This window comes from Chamaea fasciata, unplaced genomic scaffold (assembly GCF_029207755.1).
Source record: "Chamaea fasciata isolate MVZ Bird 193981 ecotype frontalis unplaced genomic scaffold, bChaFas1.0.hap1 SCAF_3, whole genome shotgun sequence".
NCBI lineage: Eukaryota > Metazoa > Chordata > Aves > Passeriformes > Sylviidae > Chamaea > Chamaea fasciata.
Window position 1 is genome coordinate 38,016,412 of NW_027094088.1, and position 16,904 is coordinate 38,033,315.

Here is a 16,904-nt window from a genome sequence, read left to right on the forward strand (position 1 = left end):
AAGAAAAATAAGAAATACTGGGTTCAAGCACTGGTTCCCCGATCATCTGTGTTACTTAACTGTTAGCACTGTACGTGGCGTGGATTTGGCCTGTGCTGAGTGTTACAACTAAGACACAATTTTTATCTATGAAGCACACACAGGATGATTCCTCCAGCAGGTAGTTTGTACAAAACTTTGGTGGCCTGGGTATTTTCTTCCCCTGCAGTTTTCGAGTACCATTACAGAGTGCTTGGTACCATCAACCCCTTCCTTGTTCCAGTCCCACTTTTGATGCTGTGCTGTGTAAATGCCATTCTGTTGAGCTGCACTAGACCCAACTCTTTATTTCAGACGCTTTGAACTGAAGAGAGAACTGAAACCGAAATAATAATTTTCTGAGGGTCAGAGAGATGTCACCTCTGGCCCAAAGGACTGTGCCGAGTGCTGTGCAGCATGCTTTTACCAGTTGGCACAAGAAGATAAACCCATTCCCAAAATCCATTTCTTATGTAACTAAAAAGTTACTTGAGTCATTTCCAAGACAGTTTTAATTTGATTTAATGGTTAGGAAGTGAATCTGTTATGGCTTCATGCCTTCCAAGTATTAATGTATTACTGTGTGAATAATTCAGTACTTTTTCTGTGAATTTACTATCCAACATAATGCACCCTTTCTTTGTTCCTTCCCTAAAAATGAAACAATTCTGCAGCCACAATCTACCAACACCAGATATGCTAGGTGTGGCTGGATAGAGTGGAAATGTAAGCAAAAATTAGCACAGAAAGTTACTTTCTTATTTCTGCCACTTTTTATATTGATGGAGTTTCCTGGCACTCTGGAGTTCTCCAGGGTTAGTGTCCATGTTGTTTTGCTGTTGATTTGCAAATCCCACAGTCCAACACGTTGGTAAAAGAAATCAAGACACCTTGTCAATCTGAGTTGTTAAACACACAATGGTCCTCAAATATCATCCTACTTTTAAACTGTCTGCATACTCTATGGCAATTAAAAAAATGTTTGTTAAATGGCTGGAATATATGCAGATTCTTCATTGATTTGTTCTGTTTATGGGTTTGCATTAATTAGATAGAGAAATTCAGACAGCAACTGTGATAGAAAAGTTACATGTTAAAACATTTGAGGGGGTATTTTTATGAGTAAAGATAACTATTTCAGTTGAGAATCTGGATACTGCAATAAAAATATATTATGAATTCTTTGTAATATTTAATTTTCAAAAACTGTTAACACTATGCTTTTTCTTTTTTACTTTTTTGTTCTTTTGTTCTAACAGAAGTACTTCTCATAACTGCAGAAGAAATATATTTGTTCTGCTTTGATGAGTGGCATCAGATATACAAAATATGTTATTCAGGGCCAGGATTCTGCACACATTTACTGTTCTATAATTAATATTTACCGTGTTTTGTCCAGTACAATTGTACGTCAGCATTAGAAAAGAAAGGTTCCTCTTGTTGCATTTTTTAGTATGTTTATTTATGCTGTTTATGTAAAGGAGCCATATGGAGGCAATGGGTCCACTTCGCGTATCCTCGTTCACACTGACACCACACTTTTTATATTTATTGATCCCAGTGAAACAAATTGCCAGGGGGAGCCAGGGGATTTTATAAAGTGAAGGCCTGTTCAAAATCTTACTGAGAGCAGAATCTGGTGCTAACCAGAAGCAGAAGTGTTTAAATGCAGAAGCCCACATTGTCAGATGCAGTGACAGTCACCATGCTGCAAGTCATTTATCTGAACACTAATTATATTAGCTATGCATATATTAATTGTGTATTATGTTTCCTTTTACATAAAATTATCTTTACATTGGTAGTAATTGTGAGCATACACATTGTTTTAATTCCTGTTACTTTGTTTTTTGTATAACATCTATCTCTGGCCAGGACAGTAACAAACTGCACCTTTTCTACTATATGTCTCTAGTCAGAAATCCCATTTAGCTGCTGCTGTATTATCACTATACCATCAAACTATGATTGTTTATCTTCCAAAGTAGGACTGCATATGTTTTCAGTATGAAAAAATGTGAAATTTTGTGAATTCATGAAAAATAGCAGGCAAGCCCTGCAGCAATTTCAGCTCTGTACCTGGGTAACTTTCTGGTCTCAGAAATCTGAATAAAATTTACCACTGAAAAACTTCACTGCTTTTCTTTCAAGAAGAGGCTTCCTTTGAAATATACCTCTGTCACAAATTTGTGATTTCCCATTGTGATTTGGGGTAGTCTTAAATACAAACAGAAAGTAGGAATGCTCTTCAAAATCCATCAACAACTGAGGACTGAGGTGTAAAGCTTAGCACCTCGGTGAGTACATGTGATGAAATGCCATTGTGAAAATCAAGAGTCTTTCACAGTACTTGTATGTAATGTACAAATTCCAAATATTAAAGCTTGTAAATTACGAGTCAATCTATAGTGACACATATTGATCCACACAATAATTATTGTCAAATGTCTTTGAGGAGGCGTTAATTTTATTTCAAGACCTTACTCAGTATGGAATTTATTTTAGTTCAAAATACTACATAAACGGCAGCATTATTGTAAGGAAAATATTTTTGAAGGGACTCCTAAGCTAGACAAGGAATGACCTTTGTGTTTCAGTGCAGGAAATAAAAAATTAATTTCAATGCTAGAATCTTCTATTTCAAAAGTTAAAGCCTGATTTATGTCCATTTATTTCAGATTTTTTAAACTTATTTTCTAAATAATTACTCTGCTCCAAAGAAAAAAAATGGAGATGAATTTCAATGAAGAATGAAATCTCATTTTTTCTTTTTTAGATCTAACATAGATCTAGCTTATGTCTAGAAGTGCAACTAGAAGCATATTGATCTGGAAGGGTATAAATTTAGTTTAACTTGGGTGTTTTCTATACTTCCAGTTTGTTTTTGTCAGTATTTATGTTCTTTTGCTCCTGAGGACTTGCAGGTATATCTCAAAGTTTTTCTCCTTTCTTCTATGAGGAAAACATTAAAAACTCCAGTTTTCCTGCTTTAAATATGAGAATATATTAAAGCCAGGAACATTTTATAATATTCATTAAAAATCAAAGAATTTTTACTCTTTCTGCTGTTTCTATAAGCACTGCTGTTTTGTAAACTTTATGGAATTTTACTTACTGAAAAAAATAATTTGAAGGGCCTCTTTGGTTCAGTTTAAATAGCAGCTTTGTTACGGAGTAGAATAATACATTAAGTCTGGGGTATTTTTTTTCTTTTTATTTCATGACTGTTTGAGTCATTGTTTAAAATCTAGTGCTGCTTGCAATGTCATCCAGGAAAGAATGTGACAAACAATTCCCCACTGTTGTGCAATAAACCTATTTTTTTATTTATATATCCTTAGTACTTGTTGATTTTGCTTCATATATTTGCCATTTTATTTGAAAATGCTTTAGTAGAAAATCAAAATAAATAATTTTTATTGATGTCGAGCAAAAGTGTATATTTAATAGTCTTAAAATGTATGTGCTGGTATGTATGTATGTATGTATTTATTTATAGAAAATCTACATGTAAACAAACCCTAAAAAGATTATTTCTATTTCTTTATCTTATGCTATTGTTAATTTTCCTTTCTTCAGCACTTTTAATTGTGGTGTGAAATCTCCTAATCTGCTGCAGAATCACTGGAGGTTGATTTTATAATGGTACTTTAGCCTTCCATAAAGAATTTTAGTTTGTACACAGATTTTTTTTTTACTTTTATTTTAGATTTTAAGTGTTCACAGAAGTGAAAAACTGTTTCCACCACAATACACATCTGTACTTTATTCTATAAAAGATGAACAGCAGGGATTAAAATTAAACTGGTGATAAGATTTTAAATGATTAATTGCAGAAGAAGATTAGAGCCCTGATAAACTAATTACCAGAGAAGCTCCTGAGTGTGCTGTTTTACTATGCAGGCTCTGATAAATAAGAAGTGATTGGAGAGGAATAGTGATGTCAGATTTCACAGTAACTGAGTTTACATTTTTGTCTTATTTTTCAATGCTTTTTAAATTAGCTTTTATTGCTCCTTGCCTTACATGTCCATCATGTGGATCACTCCTGAGCCCATTGATTAAGCACTGTCTAAAATTGGGATTGGTTGACACAGGGAAAATATCCAAAACTGATTTTGTGGACATTGATTGCATGTATGCATATGCTGGTGTATGTATACTTACACATATGCAAATACACACACACACTCACTCGCTTGTGTTAATGGGTATGCACAGATGAAACCCTACTCTACTGAAAGAAATTTCTTACTTTTAGCTTGTAAAAGTATTTAAGAACTTGCTTATTCACAGTCTATGCCATATCTCCTTTGAAGAGGGCATGTTGTTTCCAGTTGTGAAGTAGAAAAGATAGTAATGCAGTGCTGTTTTCTGGGGTGTCAGTTTTCCACATATTTTGGCGGCTGGTGGTGTCAAAAACAGAGTGACAAAAACACTGCGAGAAGATCAAATATCTTGGTAATTCCTTATGTTAATATAGCCATCTCCTGCAAGACACAGATCACAAAACAGAATTAATTTCTATATGATAACATAGATATAACATGAGAATCTCTTTATCATTTGGAACTTTGACAACAGTGTAGCAGATGCTGTGAATCTAAACCACCAGATTCTTAAGTCTTCAAGGTGCCCATTTTTCAGAGGGCTTTGTTATGATATGCTGTATATTGGAAGGGAAGAATGATACCTCTCAAGTACTGAGTCCTCCAAAGCTACCTAGACTGCCATCTACCTGACTGTTACACCATATTTATATCTGTGTTTGTGCCCTTAAATGTCTTCAAGGCTTTCTAACTTTCATAAGTTCTATCTTTGTAAACTCATATCTACTTCTAGGTTCAGATTTTAGTAGAGAATTCTAGGATTACCTACCGTGGAGAATATTAAAACTTTTATACACAAAGAGAAATTGCTCTAGAATCCTGACGCTCAGTCCTACATGTTCTCCTGGCATCCGAAGCCATTATTAATTGACCTCGGTAGCTTCATTAAAAAGAGATAGAACAACTTTCATTTGTGTGTCAGTACAGATGGTGATAACCCTAAAACTGTTGCTTCGAGCCAGAGATCACAAGCTGTTTAAAGCAGAGCATATCCCTTGATATACTTCCTACTGATCATGGGCCATTAACAGTACTAAGTTCCAGTGGGAAAGTGGGCTAGTTGAGAACTCTGCTTGGCTGCTTCAGGGCAGAGCCTGTGTTATGCAGTTTACTGCACTAATTATATACTCTTGATGAGCTCATTAGAGGACAATAAAGGAAGATGAAAACAGTTTGCAATATGTGTGGTCAAATTAGCCACACAGAGAAATTACAGTTAGTACTTAAATGCTGTATAGCAAGTGTCCATTTAAAAAAAATGTAGACACTCGTGTATGTACACTGTAATGATGCCTAAACTAATTTTCTTTAATGTGTTTATTTTTCAGATTGGGAATTGGATCTGATTAGAATGCAAAGGAAAGATTTAAATGAGGCAGGCAACAAGATATTTATAGCCATGTTCTTCATGGAAGTTTTTAATTATGCAGATCTGATTTGGTGGTCCACTTGCAATGTTTTAGGGTTATCTCCATTTAATAAAGAGACTATTTTTAAATTAATAGACCACTTAAGACTATCAATTTAAAAATATCCACTTAAGACTATCAGTTTAAGTCTCCATTTAAGACTGTCCTATGTGCAGTTGAGTGAAAATAAATTGCATTTAAGTGCAGTTCATGGTAATTTGAACAGAAAACATTTTAAAGGTTTCTTTCATAAACATTTTCTGTGTACACTTAGGTACACTAATTCATATACAAAATGTCACCATGGATGGAAGCTGGTAATGGTACTTAACTGCAAAGGATTTTTCTTCTCTTTATGTGTACAAAAAATTTATATGTGCAATTTTATAAACGGGGAAGGTACAGTAGAGGTAAACTTATTTTATGGCTGCAGCCAAATCACATCAAGATGGTTCTACAGAAGACAAATGAGGGACCTTTGCCAAACTTCTTAAAAGTTGATATACTTGCATGTGCCATTATTCCTTGCCCCAAGTCTGCCAAATAATTCAGAATTTTAATCTTTCTGTTAACCTGCTTCATTCTAACAGAAGTTAGTTAGGAAAGCATTGCAGGTGCAACCGTACTGGTGGACTTGATTAGGGGAACTTCCAGTGAGGATTGGGTACTGAATGAATATAATGGACATCTGTGGGCCAGCAGTTTATCCGTCAGGCTCACCCAAAATGGAGTCTACCATTAATGCATGAGTTGCTCGGAATTACATTGGCAGGGGCAAACCAGTTTCCTGGTGTTTGACCAATTGAAATCATTTCATACAGAGTTTTCAGCAAAATCCGTATGAAATTTCAGCCCCTTTGCAAGTCTAAATTTCTAAAGAAGCCTTCATGTGCTTTGAACAAAGATTTGATAAATCGTTGCTATCCTGAAACTTCTTTTCTATTTGGTTTATTTTAGCTTTTCCACTACAGTTGTTTTCTCTTCATTTTGTTTGATCTGCTATAATGAAATTCTCTCAGCATAAGCTAGAAATATCACATGCCTGTGGAGTCCAGATGAAGCTTCAAATTTGGTGTCTTTATTGATATAGGCCTGTTTCATTAAGGAAATAACCTGATAGGCCCCAAAAATGCTTTTTTCGTGCTATTCTTTCTGAACTAATCCAGTGATGTGAAAATTTGGGATGTACCTGCATCAAGAATTCTCATACATTTGTAAATTTTATCAGTCTGACCACTCACTGTGTAGCCATAACATGGAGTTACACTAAAGTAATCCTTACACACTTTCTGTTTTTCATGTAAGCTCTCTTACTTCATTTCTTCTTAGAAATGAAATTTGACTGACTTTCATGTTACAAGAGCTAATTCTTTCAAATAAATGTAAAGAAGTACTATTTATCATTTTTATGATGCTGAACTGTAAAATAAAAATCTCAGTAGATGCTTTGAGGATAATTTATTTTCAGAACTTAAATATATCTTGAGATATAACTGTTGAACAAAGTAAGCAGTTATATTTTTTTTTTTTTATTGCCATGAACACAGAATTTTGAGAGATTCTGTGAGAGTGAGAAAACACTGAATTGTGTGCTGGATTGAAACTGACTGGATACTTTAGCCCTTGTTATAACCAGAGGCTTGATCTGGTTTTGGAGTTTTTGTTGTTGTTGTTGGAGCCTTTTTTGTCCCATAAATTAAGATTGATTCAAAATAATTTTCTTTACTTGTTATTACTTCTAATACCTAAAATTTCTCCAAAGTAACAATAATCTGATAGAAAAGCATAGAAAAATGGTCAGAAGTGAAACAATGGGGCATGTAGTCACAGCTGGATGAGTGCAGTGGGAACTAAAACTCCTCATTTGCGCAAAGAGGTGCAGAAATCTATTAGTCTTAAGGTTCAGAAAAGTACATGAATGAACTTTTCCCATTCTATAATGTGCAAAGCATCTCATTGTGGTCAAAGCTATGTAACAGTAACTCTGTTAATACAAACAAAAATATCATAGAAATCAACCTAAGCAGACTTTGTGTTGTCAGAACCATCACCATTTTGTAACTAATATATAAACTTTTATACACAAGATATACATCTAAACCATAATTTCTCTGTTTTCTCTGTTTTTTTAATATAATCAATCTAAAAATTTCTAAAGCAAAAATAGTATAAAACTATTTTTAAAATGGCTTGTGGACAACAAGGATATAATAAATTTTTGTTAAGTTGCACATTTTTAAGGTAAGGCATACATAGGATATGATACACTCTTTAATAAAATATATTTTAGTATGCTATTACATCATAATATTTGTCATGTTACTATCATAAATTTATCAACTATTAATTTTTTAAAAATAGATTCCCCAGTGTATGCACTATTGTACTTTTTCAGGGTGCATTGTGACAGCTTGTGGAATAGGTTAGCAGAAAGTAAATTCTAAAAAAAAAGTCCAATTATTTTGTACTGCTCAAATCCAAACAGCTGAATTCCATTCTGAGCTGGAAACAATAACTAGGCAAAGCTTCAGATTGTGAAATCACCACATTTCCTATTTTTTGCAAAAGGATATTTTTCTAAAACTTTGGCAGTTATAAATTATCAAAGAAAATTGGCTCGGTTTTTCTTTAGGATAACTGGACCTTTTCTTCTTTTTTCTCTAATTAACCCAAGTTCTTTTAACCTTAAATGAGCCCTACTGGATTCCACAAATCAGAAGATCACCTGAACAAAAAACTTGAGATCCTACATCTGTGTGAAGAATACAATGTCTTTTTTAAAACACTCCGTTGTGTTGCCAGTAGACTAATTTATTGCCCCTTTTTTTCCCCCTGCACTTGGTGCCTGCTCTGGGTGGCACTGCAGTCCAGAGTATTCTTTTTTGCAGTGGCTGGTTGGTACTGCGAAGTTAGTGGGTTTTGTGGGCTTCCTTTAGAAGTGCAAGTAGGGGTGTCACCAGAGCAAAAAGCAATAGGGCTACTTCAGACAGGACCTACCTGAGAAAATTGCTTATTGAGACTGCATTACTCTTTAGCACTTGATGTTACTAAATTTCTTCTGTCATTATTCTCATAGCTTTGTTGCCCATCTCTTAGTGTTAATGTTTTTTGAAACTTGGGTCATAATATCCTTCCAATCTTAGCAACTGGAGAACAGTTAGACCCAGGAAAGATTCCCATTGATTTTAACTGAAATGAGAATTGGATCAGCCCATAAATGAACAATCTGTATAGCCTTTTAATTAACTGAAGTGGCCAAGTTAGTCATCACAACGGAATCACAGGACTATGCATACAATCGGTGATTCAGGTCTCCTAACTGAAGGTCTGCATGTGCTATTAGAGGATATAATTAATGTTATCAAAGTGTAATCTGGCCTATTCTCTGAATCAATAATCATTTGAAAAGAAAGAAGACCCTCTTTGCCAGACTGCAGAGAGCAACAGGTTCAATAATGAAATGATTGACTATATGCACTTCCAAGAAAATGTCGTTAAACTGCATTTACAGTTTAAAGTTTGCTCTGTACTTGGACAAAACGTTAGAGATTGGAGTTGTATCTACTCAAATTGGAAATTGAAAATAAACTTGAATAAGGAATTAATCTTGGTTTGGTATTGTACCAAAGCCTTTGCCCATGTGCTGGAAAATAGGTGCATGAAGCCATTGTCTATCTGGATGCTACATTTTACTGCTACATTTTACAGTCCAGCTTTTACATTTTAAGAACTACACTGTATATCCAAGGTTTAGAAATTCTTTGGCACTTTGAGACTGAATCTACCTGTTCAAAGTATACTAGAGTTATAAATTGCATTAGTGAGGAAAATACAGTGGTTGTCAGTCTTAGCTATTGAATTCGAGTGCTTTATAATGATTTTTGTAACTAGAATAGCGTTAGTAATAGTAATTTAATTATTAATAAATTATTTAAAATAAATGATAAAAATTAATATTGTCATTATTTTTAGTTTTCACTTCCATGAAGAAACTAAAAATTCGAACAGTGAGAAAATAACAACTCTGAGAGACTGCTTCCTGAGCTGCAGTCAGAGTTTTAAATTCAAGCAAATCTCAGCAAATACCTAAAGTAAAATTATCAGCTTTTCCTCATCAGGAATTAAGGACATTTCAAAAATCTTTTGAGTTTTTATAGGTTTCATGCTGATTCACCAAACACCTGATGTGCTTTGCAATGAACAAAAAGTAAGGTGTATAAATAACAATAGCCAAGCCATGAGTTTGATTCAGATTCTAAATTCTGCTTGAAGTGCTGTAATGTAAGCAGATGATTATGTACTTATTGCTGTAATTTATAATACATGCAGAAATCAATATTTTAGATCTACTGATATTAGTGACTTTAATTGACTCCAGGGTGAATGGAATTAAGCCTAGAGCATAGAAGAGGGTATGAACAAATATTTACATCATATAAGATGTTAATCTTATGGAACAAAGTAGTTCAGGTACTGAGAACTTTCATAAAGTCAGTGCTTTTTTTCCTTGTAAACTATTTGCAAACTTTATTTTGCTAGCTAGTTTTTGGGGAAAAAATAGAAAATAATTAATAAATAAGGCATTAAATTATACAATTAGCAGGGAACTGTTTTCCCATAACTATTTCCCAAACCTAGCAAGTATAGATTTGGATTTAAATTTGTCTTTGAAGACAGAAAGCAGATCTGAACTGCAATATCTTTTGACAGTGTTTTTTCAGGGTTTTTTTCAGGAGTTACTCCACTAAGTACAACAATATTATTATATTATACAACATAAAAAATATTTCTTAATGCAAGAACTTGAGTTTCAATGTCTTATGTTTTTTGTTTAGAGTTGAACATTCTGCATCTTATCTGTGTCAGCAAGCATTTAAATTACTGATGCAAACCAGAGCAGAGGTGGGAAAATACAAACTAATGCATAAAACCCAGGCTAATGCATAATATAATGATCAGAGAAGTTTCATTGTGAAGTAGGAAATGCAGATATAAAACCTGTCAATCTAAGAAACCCTGAGTGCTTCAGTGAGCTGGGTGTTTCTCTGCCCTTTTTATAGGTACATGAGAAGTTACCACCATCTCTTTCTAATTTCAGAAGCTGAATGTCTAGTCCTCAGTTCAGTTCGTTGCATATAGTTTAAAACGCATAAGATGGAGATAATAATCTTCCCAATTTTTATTGCAATGACATATTTTAGAAGATCCGGATCTGGTTTTTAATAGATAAAAAGTGAAAGGGAAAGTGGTCTTTAAATTTTTTAGCCCTGAAGGAGAATGCAGCTTTAAGATGATTTGAAGACTTAATATCATTTTTTGTTAATTGCAAGATTATCTCGCATGACTATGAACATTAAAAAAATCTCCTTTCTTTTCGCTGTTAAATTGTAAAACGATGGGCTGAAAGCTATGTTACTTATACTGGTCATCCCTGGTTGAGATTCAGAGATGTGTATCACTAGGTTTGATGCCAAATTTACACTCAACCTACTTCAGGAGGCACATAAACATCCTTGTATATGGTCACAGTAGCTGGTCTGAGATGCTGTATGAATTCAGTATTATATACTAAAATGCTTTTTCTCCCATATAGCTGGTTTGCCTCCAAGCCCTATGTTGCCTGAAGAGGACCTCAGAAAATAAACCACAGGCCTCATTTCTTGAGGACTTGCTTCCATTCTTTGACAGTCAAGTTCCATTCCCTATTACTGAAACATAGGATTGGACACCTGATTTTACATCCCTAAAGTCTATGACCATTGGCCAAAAAATAGAAGTATTTTTATTAAATTCCATAATCCAATTTTAACTTCATGACATCTACAAATTATCTTTTGCTCAAAAACTGAAAAGGGAATAAGTATTTTAAGTGAGAAAATCCTTTTTTTTTTTCTTTTTTTCTTGTTCTAAGGCTACCTGTCACTTAAATCAGCTGAACTAGGGATTAATGGATTCAAAAATATTCATAATTCTGGCCAAGTCAGAGTTGTCAGGAAGCTCTCTCAAAGGTATCTCTACATTACAATTTTATAATGTTTTGTAAAGGATATATAGTAGCAGGAAATAAAAATCCATTCAAGGCTGACTTGTGTTCCAGAAAGACTCTGTCCATCCTATGCCCTTGTGTTGTTTTCAGCCATTTTGTCAGGTGTATTCTAAAATAAATATAATAATGTTGAAGAACATAAACTGATACCTATTGTATGACTGGATGCCTTCTCACAAAGAAGAACATATGCTGTAGGTAACCAAAATAGTTTAAATCTTTGCCTATGTATGAATCTTTATTTTACTTTGTCATATGTGGTATAGATTTTAAAAGCACAGTCTTTATCGGTTTTATTTGCTTGTTCAATGGAATGGTAATTCTTCTTACCCACACAAAATCCAAATAATGAAATAATTTTTTTCACATCAAACTGACCATAGTGTGTACTTGCAATTAGTTTTTTATTAGTCATCTAATATTAGATGGTGTTAGCCATCATACTGATACATGTTGTTGTTATGATAGCATGCATTCCAAACTCAATGATCTATAGGGAATCATAAAACTCAGATGAAGTCTACTAGATCTCCTAACTCATCCCCAGCTAGTGAAGTACTTTGTACAATATGTTAGAGGCATAATTGAGAATATTAATAAAATATTAATAGCTTTGTTTATCACTTCTGAAATATAGCATCCATTTATAAATAGGCTATGCACTGATTTTACATATTAAATTTCCCCATGTGTTTTGTCTTTTTATGTAAATTAGGAATGTAAAGGTAGATAGGCCTTGTAAGGAAGAAACACAACTGGAGAGGTCTGGCTTAAAATGTGAATGCTTCCATTACCTTCAGATAATTATAATTGTAAAGAGTAAAAATGCTACTGCTACTTTTTTATTGGACCAAAATAAAATTGAGAAATTCTGTAGCTATTACTTGAGGTCAGACAAGCAATTTTTTTTTCTGCTTCCCCAGCATATTAGCTAATATGAAGTTAGAAAGTGTTGAAAAAGGAAGTTAAAAGTATGACTGCTTTTAAAAGTGGTCATACTTAATATCATTTAATTGAAAATATTTAAGCAGAAAAGACATTACAGAATCTAAGTCCTATAGTATGCAGAAGATGCATACTTGAGCAATTCAAGAGGCTGAAAATGCTTAAAGAATTTCTACATTAATTAGAAATCCTAAATTACATTGGCATATATATTATTTATAACAAGACTGCTACTGTATCGTCTTTAGCTGCTAAAACACAGATGAGCATTTTGTTATTTGTGTAAACATGAACAATGAAAAGATTGTTTATTCCCAGAATGGGAGAGAAAAGTATTCTAATTACAGTTTGCATTGTTTTGCCTGTGGGTTCCCCAAGAGCCAGTCCCTGATGGGAAGCTGCTGCCTCACATTCAGTGATGCATGAACTCAGGCTCTTTGTACTGCAATAGGAAAAAAAAAGTATCTGTGCAGTGCTATTTCTTGACTACTGCATGTAAAAGGTTATTGTACTTGATTCCTCTGCATCTGCACAGAGCTGACACAGAATCTGTCCTTTTTTCTTTCCACTTCTTCATGTAGCTATTGTTAGTTTCTTTCTTCTGTTGCCAAAAGACATAGTGAAAATAGGTTAGAATCGATCTTTACTTTCTCTGACAATGAAAGAAAAGATTCCTGACTTTATACATTGGTATCTGAATAATTGCTTTTTATGTGGACTGTTCTGAATATGTAGATGAAGAAGAAAGTAAGTTCATAATCACCTGTTCTTTTGGGCAAAATACATAAGCTAAACCAAATGCCACCTAATGTTATCTTATTTACAGGTCATACAAATATATTTTCATTTTTTGACGAAGTATTAAAGTCACTTGTGTGTATATAATAACCCCCCCTCATACTGAAGTTCTCTTGTAAACTATTCTCCGAATAATTAAATCATATGGAAAAATGTCAGAAGACAAAATAAAATGTATTTATTCCAGCCATATCTTCCCACAGCATGACATGTCGTGTGAAAACAACATTAAGCATTTTCTGCCATCTGTGCTGGTTGGGGATGCATTTAAAAGCATGTCAATGTGGAATATTCCTTTTCAAGTTTGGCGCAGTCAGCTTATAGCAATAAGTACCTAAATAGAGCGATCTACAAAAGCAGACAGACATTGATATTTGGTTCCGTTTCATCCACTCCTTGAGCTTTGTTTTGTCTTTGGGAGGTGGAACTTTTTCATCATGCTGTCATTCACAGCTTTATAGAAATAAAATGATACTTAAAAGTGTTGTTTCTGTAGTGAATAGATTTTTATGAGATACATTCTGAATATTAAATATTAACAACATTCAAGTAAAATATTAGTGTTCCTAAAAAGAGATGCTTAATATTTCTTGAAATATTTTTCAATATTATGGTGTAATATATGCCATAATTTATTTTATGTAATATTATAAATACTATATAACATATCTATTATTTATTTTTGTAACATTTCTAAATACTAATAAAATGCAGGAACATGCTCAGGAAAATGCTATCATTTCCCAAGGAATGTACATAAAACATTTAGTAAATATAAGGAGTCTTAGCTTCTAGTTGAACATTACTGACTGTCATTGTATACCCAATCTCCATAAGCGTTCTGTAGAATCAAAACTATATTGTTTCAGTGCACATGTTGTGTAAATTGCATCTTTCAAGTCACTTTCTCAAACACGCTAGTGTGCATTTGAGACTTGTTATGTACAATTATTGCCAATGAAATCACAATAATTTGATGTCTGCCTTTTTTTTTCCTGAATTTTTAACAGTTATGAAATAGTTAAAAAAATAAAATTACAGATCAAATTGTCTTGATTCTCTACTTTGTCTAAGCAGAGCTTTCATGTCTCTGGCAAAGGACCTGCTAAAAAGTGATCTGATGCTCCCTCACTTAGGAGGCCCATCTTCAGCACAAGGTCTATCCACAGAGAACAGAGGATAAGTCTGCTTGAGTGAATTTATTTTTGTCATCCTACACACAGAGTCCCAGCATGAGCTGGTAGAGCTATCCCCTTTCATGGTGGAGATTCTTTTATCACCTACCCTCTTCACTGTGCAAGGAATCTCCTTTATTAATTAGTTAGATATAATCAGTTACATATTATTTTTCACTTAATCTTCATTAAGCATTTGGCCTTTAATCTCTTTGCTCATGTAAAGTATACTGCATAATTGCCCAGTGAAGATTCAAGTTTCCATAGAACAACAGAAAAGAGTCAGAAAGCTGCTGTGTATCACAGGAAGAATGTATGCAGGCTGATTGTTAAGAAATACTCTTTGCTTAATCAATTATTTCCTATTCCAAAATGCCCATTACGTACCCTTATTATTCGTGCAATACCTTCTTAAAGAACATTCAACTTTGAAACATTTATAATGCAAAATCTTGGACATTAAGGAGTAGTCAGTCTTCTGAGGAGAAAAAGCTAAACAGTTAACCAAACAGGACACATTGATTATTCTACTCTAAATGGATTTATCAGTAAAATTTGGTCCTTTTTTTTTTTCTTTTTCTTTTTTTTTTTTTTTTCTTTTTTTTCTTTTTTTTTTTTTTTTTTTTTTTTTAGTTAAACCTACCTAGAAACAGTTTAGGGTGCTTAGTAGCTCTGTTATTTTGTCTTGGTGATGGACTCTCAGCATATATTTACTGTGCATGCTGTGTATAATATATGTGCTAATGTCTGAATAAGAACATTTACAAATGAATTATGAACAGTTCCATCTGGTGGAATGAGCTGTCAAAGTGACTTTTTTTTAATTAGACTTGAGAGAAATTGCAAGAAATTATGATAGGCACTGTTTGCAGAGAAAGACCTCTTTTGTTGAAGTGCCTGATAAAATTGAAGGAAATTATATTTTCAGATATTCAAACTCCATGTTCACTTCAGAAATTTTTGAAAATATATTTGTTGTTCTACACTGATTGAAGGTTTAGATGTTTCCCATTTACTGTATTTCATAAAGATTGGTAATTAGAATGACCATGAAATATTTCTTCTTCCCAAGAAACACTCTAGTATATGCAGTTTTGCACTCAGTTTGTATAAACAGTCTTTGCATGTGGCCAATTAAGGTCACTTCGCATGTGACCTTAAAATCTAGCTTTTAGATCTTTATATTAGCTTATTTCAAGAAAATGTCATGTTTCTTCTGCATCCCTGTGAGCCTTCTATGAGCAAAATTATCAGCCTACTGCATTCCAAGTGGTGACAGTACCATGCTACTGTTCTCTGTTGTTTGCAGATTGTTCAATAGAATAGAGCATATTCCAGACAGATTTAATCTCAAAATATGCAGTGCTAATTGTGAAAAAGGCAGGAGGAAGATAAAATCAGTGGCAACAAGATAAACTCCTGGTAGATCTCAGTCAGCAGTTTTCTTTGAACACAGACACAAATAGACAGTAAGCTTTGTAAACGTGGTAAAAATTGGAAATGTGCATCATATATCAAAGGAAGAGACATATTGGCCAAAGTGTATTTTGATCTGAAATAGCATTACACAATTACCTTGTGCTCCTTTATTTAGCAGTTGTAATAATGGCCCCTGGAGATCAAACATGCTTTGTTCATGTTGGAGAAAATAAATCTAAGTGATGAAAAAGTGAAGATAAGTATCAGATTAGACAATTTAAAGCAATGTAGGCAAGGTATAAAATAGTACATGTTTAGTTAAACTACCTTTTAGCTGTAAAAGAGCTTCGTTTCTTCAGTCTCTAGGCAAATACTGTCCATATCCAAACACCTAATGGAAAATTAGTTGGTTCAGCTTTTAGCTCTGTAATAGCATGGAGAGGATAGTTTGCAGCAAGACAAATCATATACAATAAGAGAAGTAACAAACACAGAAATTTACTTTATGGGAAGCATTTATGCCTTTTTTTTCCTGTACTGCTGATTACATGAAGGAAGAGAAAATAATTCTCATCCTTGTAGAGTAAGTCCTGTATTCCTTAGTAACATCTGTCTTTCTCCCACATTAATGTTTTTTAGATTGAAGGAAGCATTTGCACTTCTGAGTCACCAGTCAGTGGTGACAGTATGCTCATGCCTCAGGATATTGAGTCCAATGGTTTCATGTATATTAGTCATCTCATTTGCAAGATTCTGAACATGTCCTCTTCAGGCTTACCTTAACACACAGATTTTTTGCAGATAACTGGTTTCACAGACTTTCAGAAACCATATAGCAAGAGAATAAACGCAATGATGTGAGAACCTGTACTTGACAGTATATGGAAAGTAATTTTAAAATCTTGTTTTCTTTTTCAGTTTTGGAGAGCACTTCCTTTCATTTCCTTGAAAAATCAACTTGTCTAGTTTCAGCATTAACTGCACA

The 16,904-nt window shown here is 33.6% G+C and overlaps 1 protein-coding gene across 7 annotated transcripts in view; it reads left to right on the plus strand.

The window, feature by feature from the left end:
- Window positions 1-16,904, plus strand: part of PACRG (parkin coregulated) — a 214,066-nt gene that overhangs the window by 131,253 nt on the left and 65,909 nt on the right. The gene's annotated exons all lie outside the window — the stretch shown is intronic.